We start from the raw sequence: 8,330 nt of genomic DNA on the forward strand, positions 1-8,330 counted from the left end.
AAAAAAAAAAAAAAAAAGATAGAAAAATGACCTTTCACTTCTGTTGTCTTCTTCCTCCAAATCAATAATCCCAACCCAAGCATGAGCAAAACATCAGACAAATCCTAAATGAGAAGTATTCTACAAAATACCTGACCAGTATTCCCCAAAACAGTCAGAGTCATCAGGAACAAGAAAGGTCTCAGAAGTGGTCACTGCCAAGCGGAAAGATGATAACTAAGTGTAACATAGTATCCTGGATGGGGTCCTGGAACGGAAAAAGGATACCTGGTGAAACCTAAGAAAATCTGAATATTATGAATATGTTAATCGTGATAGCTGGTTTATTAATTGTGACTATATACCATAATAATATAAGAAGTCAGAAATAAGGAAACTGGATACAGACTATTTAGAACTATCTGGAATTTTTCCATGTATCTAAAATTGTTCTAAAGTAAAATGTTACTTAAAAACAAAAGCATGGGCCATGTGGTACAGTCCTGTCCTACTTGTGAGGTTTTACCCAGCTGACTAACACAGTGGCTTCTTTATACAATCCTTAAATACCCTCTTCTCTTCCCTAGAGGGTTTTGAGTACTTTATAGACACATACACATTGGTTTTTATTGTTTCTACTGATCCAGGTGGCAGCTTTTATGACTCCTGTGCTACACAGTAGTGAGAACTTGCATAATGATTGGTCACTCAAGGCCATCAGAATGGGGCACAGCTGGGTGGGTGTGGAGCCCTTAATGTTTGCCTCTCCCAGTGCCATTAGAGCCTGGGCAAGAAGACCGCTCAGGTGAATTCAGATACATTGAATTCAACAAATGTTAACTGGCATCTACCACACATTGTAAGCACTGGGAATCTAAAACAGAAAAGGGTCAGTTCCCTGCTTAAGGACCACACAGTGTAGTTGGGGAGAGACAGATAGATTTGCAGACATAAGAAGCACTATGCCAAGGCAGGTGTGTGAAGGGTGTTAAAGGAGTGAGTGTGAAAGTCACACCAGATGGGAGGTGGTTAGAGAACCTCAGGGAAAATCTAAACCTGGCGCGCAGGTAAAGCCTGACTTGGGAAAACGTGCTTAGCTCTGCAGGGCTGTGTTGTGTCTGATTTGTCACAGCTTCAAGAGCTCTCTTGAATGCTTACTTGGTACCAGCAGGGGCACTACACTAAATGCCAGTTTTCTTGTCAGGGCATGAATCTTACATTCATTGGTCCAGTTTTTGTGAGAACATGAAAGGGCTTTGATGATATACCCAGTAGTAAAATCGCAATCCAAGTAGATTGGCTTCCTCCTGTGTCTCTGAGGCATGAATGGAGAAGGTTTGTGCAGGACTTTCTGGGCTGTAAAATATGTTGGCATTCCTAGGAGAGTAGGTCCAGCCCTGGATTTTCTGTTTATGCAGTTAGGACTTATTAGTGAATTGGAACAGTGGAGATTAGTGGAGATTTCTTACACCCTTTGACAGTAAGAGAAAGGCGCTTTTTCTTTAGGTGTGAATCAGATCTGGCAGGTGCTCCCCAGGCTCCTTTTCTCCCTGTGAGATTTAACAATGCACATTCTCTTTATGCCTTCAGGCCTCAGAGACACTGTACAATGCACATTTTGCCAACATGAGAGATTTTTTCCCTTCTTTAATAGGTCACTGTATTACAAAAGCAATTTCCCAATCTAGAGGCTCCAAATCAGTTGTCTGTGCTTTTTTTTTTATTTCTTTCTTTTGAGATGGAATCTTGCTGTCACCTACACTGGCCTTGAATTCTTCCTGCCTCAGCTTTGCATTGTAAACTGGAATTACAAGAATGCACTACTGTCCCTGGCTCTTTCTAATCTTCTTCTAAGTAGTTTGAATTACGTGTGCCCTTCGCATGTCACTTTCTGAGTAGAGAACAGTCATTGGTTGGGCCCTCTTCTCCCTCTGCTTGCCAACACCCCTACCTTCCTCTCATGCCAGTGTCTCTCAAAGATGCATGCACACCACATTCCGACAGTTGATGCCCTTCCCTTCATAATAACTTCCATAAGCACAGAAAAGAAACTATCTTCTTGGATTTATTCAGCATGTAGCATGGCCTCACAGGCTGCTAAAAACACCAATAACTGCTAAGTCATCAGGAGGAAACTGGTCATTTTATAACACTGCCTTCTCAACATTGACGGGATGGACCTCACAGGTAGGAAAAGATTGAAAAGGTAGAGTTTTCTCTCATATGTGACCTCTAGTGGGGGAAGAGACAACATGAAACGAGGAGACAAGAGAGAGATGGATATGATCAAAATATGTTCTGTGCATATATGAAAACACCACAATGAAACCCACTACCCTGTATAACTAAAATGCACTAATAAAAAGATAGTGTGTGGAGGTATGTTTATAATGCTTGAGGAAGGAAAAGATAATATGATTTTAAAAGTGGACATAGATTAACTAGAAATTTTAGATTTGATGTAAGGGATAAAAAATGGGTTTAGCCCAGTGTGGAGGTGCAAGCCTATAATCCCAGCACTTGGGAGGCAGAGACAGGAGGATCCTTGCAACTTCAAGGCCAGCCTGGGCTACACAGTAAGTTCAAAGACAGCCTGAATTACATAGGGAGAACCTGTCTATCCTGCATTTTATGAAACTGGCTACAAATGAGAGTGATACAGAATTGTTTTGAAAGGATTTATAAATATTCAGTGGATCCTTGACTTATGAACTCAATTCATTTTCAAGGGCTGGTTGTTACTCACATTGGTCAATTAAAGGCTCAGGCTCCCCTAAACAGCCTCAATGTCTCTCTCCTGCATACAGGCAGATCTTAGTGTCCTTAAAGAGACACTGACTCAGGATTTCTGAATTAATCCCACACAGGAAAGGATGTTGTAATGTTCCTTTCAGAGCTCTCCCCCCCATTTATTGGTACATATAGGTATACAATACAGTTACAGTCATCACTGGAATCTTTACATAATGTATCTTCATTCTTATTTTTCCCTATTCCCTTGACCTCCCTTCACCTCCTCTACTCTTCTCTATTTACAAAGACTTTGTTTCCAGTTTTTCCTTTTCTTACTTTTTTTTCCTTCTTTCCTTTACCCTACACCTCCCACTTCCCCTACACCTTTAGATCTTTTCTTCCTATTTCACGTTAACAATTATACATTTTAATCCTTATTTACACTTTTAGTTTTTCATACCAGAGAAACTATTTGGTATTTACATATGTGTCCTATTTTCCTTTCAGAACTCTTTAAGGGTTAAATCTGTATCTGAGGCCATCTGGAAGCACTAGGTGGCCAGCATTTGGGTCACACATCAAGACTTTGGTCATAAGTTAAAACTAAATCCTGGGCATAACTCAAGTTGTTCATATGTCAGGCCAGTTTTAGGGTCTACCATATGCACTATTTTTAAAGGAGGAAATAGTTTTATGGCAGAAATGGTTCGTAAGAATCCCTGACTGATTTACCCAGTAAGTATGAATTATTTACCTACCATGAGCTGTTTACTACCCAGAAATTTTACAATGAATAAACCAAGATATGACACCAAAAGCTTCCAGTGTGCTTGAGAATGTAGACAGTAAGTACAGAATTACAGTATAATATGATTAAGTACTGTAGTAGGCAAATAACCAGAACTAGGGAGCAACAGTGTGGAAGTAAGACTAAAAAATGGGCTTAGTCTCAAGACTAATCTTCTGAGGGAGATGAAGCTTTAATTTTAACTTGAGAATTGAAGTGTAAGAGTTCAGAAGGGTGAGAAAAGGGGATTAATCTAGACTCAGAACTACCTGTGCAAAGAATGATGCTAGGGCACAATACCTTCAGGGACAATATAGCGTTTCACTGTGAGAAAGCTGGGCAGAGAGAGTGATCAGAGATGAGCTAGAAAGGCGGACAGGGCTTGGACTCCAAGATCGTGTACAGCATGCTACAGAAGACATTACCCTGCAGACCAATACTCTGTAAACTCAAATGTTCTTACTCATCACTTATAAAAATGTGGATGCTGGTTTGATAGGTCTAAGATGGGGCCCGAGAGTCAGCCTGTTTTAAAAAGTACAAGGTGCTGCTGCTACCTCTGCTGCAAGTATGGTAAGCAGACCACGCTGTTTATGGCAAATAATTACAAATTCCAGTATCTGGAATGCATTACCCATATGCTAAGATATGAAACCTTTAGCCCAGTGAGCAAACTAGAGACTCAGGATGGTAGAATCTGCCCCCAGGCTGCCTCCCAGATTGACTGCGGGTGCCTTACAGATAGGGCCAATGATGTGAATGAGGTAGGGAAGCAGGACTGGTACAAATGACCCAGTCTGTACTGTAAGAAACACAATCTGACCTTTTGGTGGACTTCTCAAACAGTCACAGTTACCCAAGTGACCGACATTTATTGTCAGCTCGGCCCAAGCCATCTCAGCAATGAGCACTTAAGACACTGAAATCTTGGCTCTAGTTCACCTCTGCAATGGGACTTGGTTCATCTCAACCTGTGCTGGTTTTGGAAGCAGCCCAGCTCTCTCAGGCTTAAAGGAAAAGAATCTGTTATTCAGTATCAGCAATTATTACAGATTTAAAAAATAAAAATATTGTTTTATGGCCTTTCAAATTATTAATTATTGTTTTATGGATTTATAAGTTATTCTGTTGTCACTTCTCAAAATATGAGAAGGATGATCTGGCCATTTTTCCTAATAAACAGTAACAGATTTCTGGAATAACAGTAAAATGTCAGACTGCATGAAATGAATAAAAATTTGAGTTTCTGCAGTCAACTGGTTTTTAGGTTTTCATTGTATCTAAGTGTGTGTCATAGCTACTTTTCTCTCCTTGATGAGATAAAATACTGGACACACAAAGTTAAAGGAGGAAAGGTTTATTTAGCTCACAGTTTGTAGAGATTTCAGTTCATAATCGGTTGGCTTCGAGGCAGGGTGGCTTGGCAGAGGGGCATCGCAGAGGAGAAACAGTTCACGATATGCAGAAGATAGAAGAAACAACAAGGGACCTTAATAGAGTCTTTCTGTCCCTTTTATCTTATCCAGGCTTCTTAGGGTGAGTAGCACTCACACCCTTTATTCAATTTTTTAAAAAAAATATTTATTTTTGGCACCAGGAATCAAACTTGGGACCTTGTGCCTGTAAGGCAGGTGGCAGAACCACTAAGCTAAATCCCCGGCCCCTCACACCCTTTATTCTAATGCCCTTAATCCTACCAGGGCACCATGAATCAATTCCAGTGTCACATAACTCTATATCCAGCTACCTCTGAAAATCCTCACAAACGAATTCATGAGTCTTTGGGACATCTAGATAGCAGCCATAACAGTATGTATAAATGTATCCACACCATATGATTATGTCTGCAAGTGAATTTCTAGAAAGGGAAGTGGTAATGTAGTACTCACTGACTTTGGGGAGGAGAACTGGGGAAGGGAGGGAGTTGGAGTTGGGGTTGGGAGGGAATTTTCTTGGCAACAGTACCCCTTTTATCTATTTAATTTTTTTTCTGATGTTATGACTAAATTTTGCCTTTAACTCTGCGGGTTTGGGTAATGATCTCTTCCCTCCTGGGTCATCTAGTATTAACACTCTTGTACTGTGTGTGTAAAGGGAAGAGATTAGGTCTCCTGAAGATTAAATCCAGGTTGCTTAACTGCTTAGAATCTGTTGGTAAGGAAATCAATTTTGAAATAAGAAATTTCCCAGATTTTTCTCCAATTATTTCTCCTGTTGATAATGTTTACCTTTTCTGCAGGTAATAGTGAAACACTTGATACTAGATATGCAGGTTTACAAAATAAAAAGGAATTGGGGGGAATGACATTTGCTTTGAATATGGTCAAATATCTTTGTTGATGGCCCTCACTCCATCTTCTCCCCACATCCCACACTATAATATCATAGAACTGGAAGAAAAGCACATCCTAGATATGTGCTATACAGACTAGTAACACAACGGAGAGCTTCCATTATGCTATTATATATTTATAAGTACAGAAGAGGCATTATTGTCTTCCATAAATACTACGAGTATTAAACATTCAACAGTTACAACCTCATCTGCAATCCCCTATGACTTATATAAAACCTCGTTTTAATAAACTGGAGCAAGCTCTCTAAACTCATTTAGACTCTATAAAGTTATATTGGCAATGACTGCTGTACAAATGAGAGCTGAAATCATTTGAGCTAGGGCTCTATCATTCTGTACTTCATTTCCTTTCCACCAAGTGTGTAGCAGAGCCTTGTTCAAAAAGACTTAAAAATAGTGCTTACTGAAACACATTTGTGTACATACATCAAATAGGCTTAGAATCCTTAAATTTTAGCTTTCATGTATGAGAAACACAGGGACAAAATGTTTTCAATATAATGATAAACATTAAACCAACACCATCTTGTAAGTGTTTCCAGCAAAAACATGGTGTTAGGTCCGGGATTTAGCTCAATGGTTCGGCCACCTGCCTCCTCGATCCTGCACCAAAACAAACAAACAAACAAACAAAAAGAACAACAACAACAACAAAAAGCATGGTGTTGGATACCACCTATAGTGGCTATGCCTGAGGTAGAAAGTCAAGAGCTGCTAATTTTCCTTTTTCTTTTATAAAGTCTTCAGTCTTCCTACAACTGATCAAGCTCCTGGGAAGAGTATTTGCTGGAAACACCACTGCCTCCTAAAGACACTGCTCAAACCATTGCTTTATGAGACAGAGAACACTTATTGAAGTTGCTGTAAGACCATGTACTTTCTTCCATGCCAGAAGAAACCTTATGAATTATTTAATATCGTGAGTTCTAAACCTGGTTTCTCAGCACAGTGGGCCAATAGAGTTTACAAAGAAAAAGAGCCTGTTTCCATCTTAGACTTTGAATGAAGAGAAAAGCTTTAGAGGTGAGGCCTTGGAATCCATGTTTTATAGGCTTTTTGGGCCATTCTAATGAAGCATACCTTTTACTATGTAAATAGATGTTTAGAAAAAAAATTCAAGATTGTATTATCTGTTATAAAAATCTACATGCTTTCAGGGGCCTGCGAGGTAACAGAAATATGAGGGAGTCTTGTACAAAATCCAAGGAAGTAGTACACTGAACTTGGGTAATAATGAAAGGTTAAGTCTCTACCACAGATGGAGGATGGAAATTCCATTATTCTCAGCCTTGAGAAAATGCAGAAATGATGAAAGATGGGCAGAAGAAAGGAGGTGTGTAGAAGCAGCAAGGCCTAGATAGACAAGCATGAATGAAGGTACATAGAAAGAAGGTGCTGGCCGTCACTACTGCCCTTAGAGGTAAGAGGGGGGCATTGCACTTCAGAGGATCCCATTCTGACACTTCCCCCCACCTGATGAAGAATCAGGACGGCCACTTTTTTAGGGCATGGCCCAGGTACCAAAGATTTTAGAATTTCCTGGCTATTCTGGCTTATATCTAGCTGTCCCCTTGAAGCCTCATGTACTCACAGGTGGGCCTTTGGAAAGGTGACTAGACCACGGGGTATGATACTCTTCAGTGGAGTTAATTCATGAGTTTATAGCTAAATGTGATGCTGGGTGGTAAAGCGTCTTTGCAGTAGGTGGGTCCCTGGGCGAATGGCCTGGAAGGATGTATCTCCCGCCTTCCTCCTTTGATCCCTCTTTGCTTCCTGTCTGCCACGTGGCCCTGCCTTAGAACCAGCCAACTATGTATGTAATGGAACTTCTAAAAGCTGTGAGCCAAAAATAAACTTTTCTTTCTTTAATTTGTGGGTGTCAGGTATTGTGTCTCAAAAACAAAAAAGTAACTAAGGTTTTTGGTTCCGAGAACAGGGTTGTAGCTGTGATATTACCTGAAGTCTTTGGAACTGGCTTGTGGGAGGAATTTTCAAAGTTTTGGAGACCCAGGCTGGAAAAGCAGCCCTAGAATAAAGCCAAGCTTGATGGGAGATTCTGGTCAGAGTTCAGAAGATCAGAATGCTGACAGAAATGCAGCTGGTAAACATCAGGCTCAGAAGGTTTCAGTTGGGAACAAGAACTCTATTGGCAGTTGGACTCCAGGAAAGGCGTGTTATGCTCTGGCAGAAAATTTGTCTGCATTTTGCTCCTATACTGAGATATTTCAGGAGACTGTGATTAAGGTTGGCAGACTTAGACTGAGATTAATATGGCAGAAGAAATTTCAAGGCAGTGTAATGCTGAGGTGATGTCATGGCTATTATAGGGGGCTTTTAGCCAGCTCGACCTTGAGAATCAAGAGTAAAAGCACAGGGCCAGGGATTTAGTGCAGTGGTTCTGCCCCCTGCTTTGCAAGTGCAAGGTCCCAAATTCCATCCCTGGTACAAAAAAAAAAAAAAAAAAAAAAAAAAAAA

The sequence above is a fragment of the Fukomys damarensis genome, unplaced genomic scaffold, assembly GCF_012274545.1.
Source record: "Fukomys damarensis isolate Sample0158 unplaced genomic scaffold, DMR_v1.0_HiC HiC_scaffold_9, whole genome shotgun sequence".
Lineage (NCBI taxonomy): Eukaryota > Metazoa > Chordata > Mammalia > Rodentia > Bathyergidae > Fukomys > Fukomys damarensis.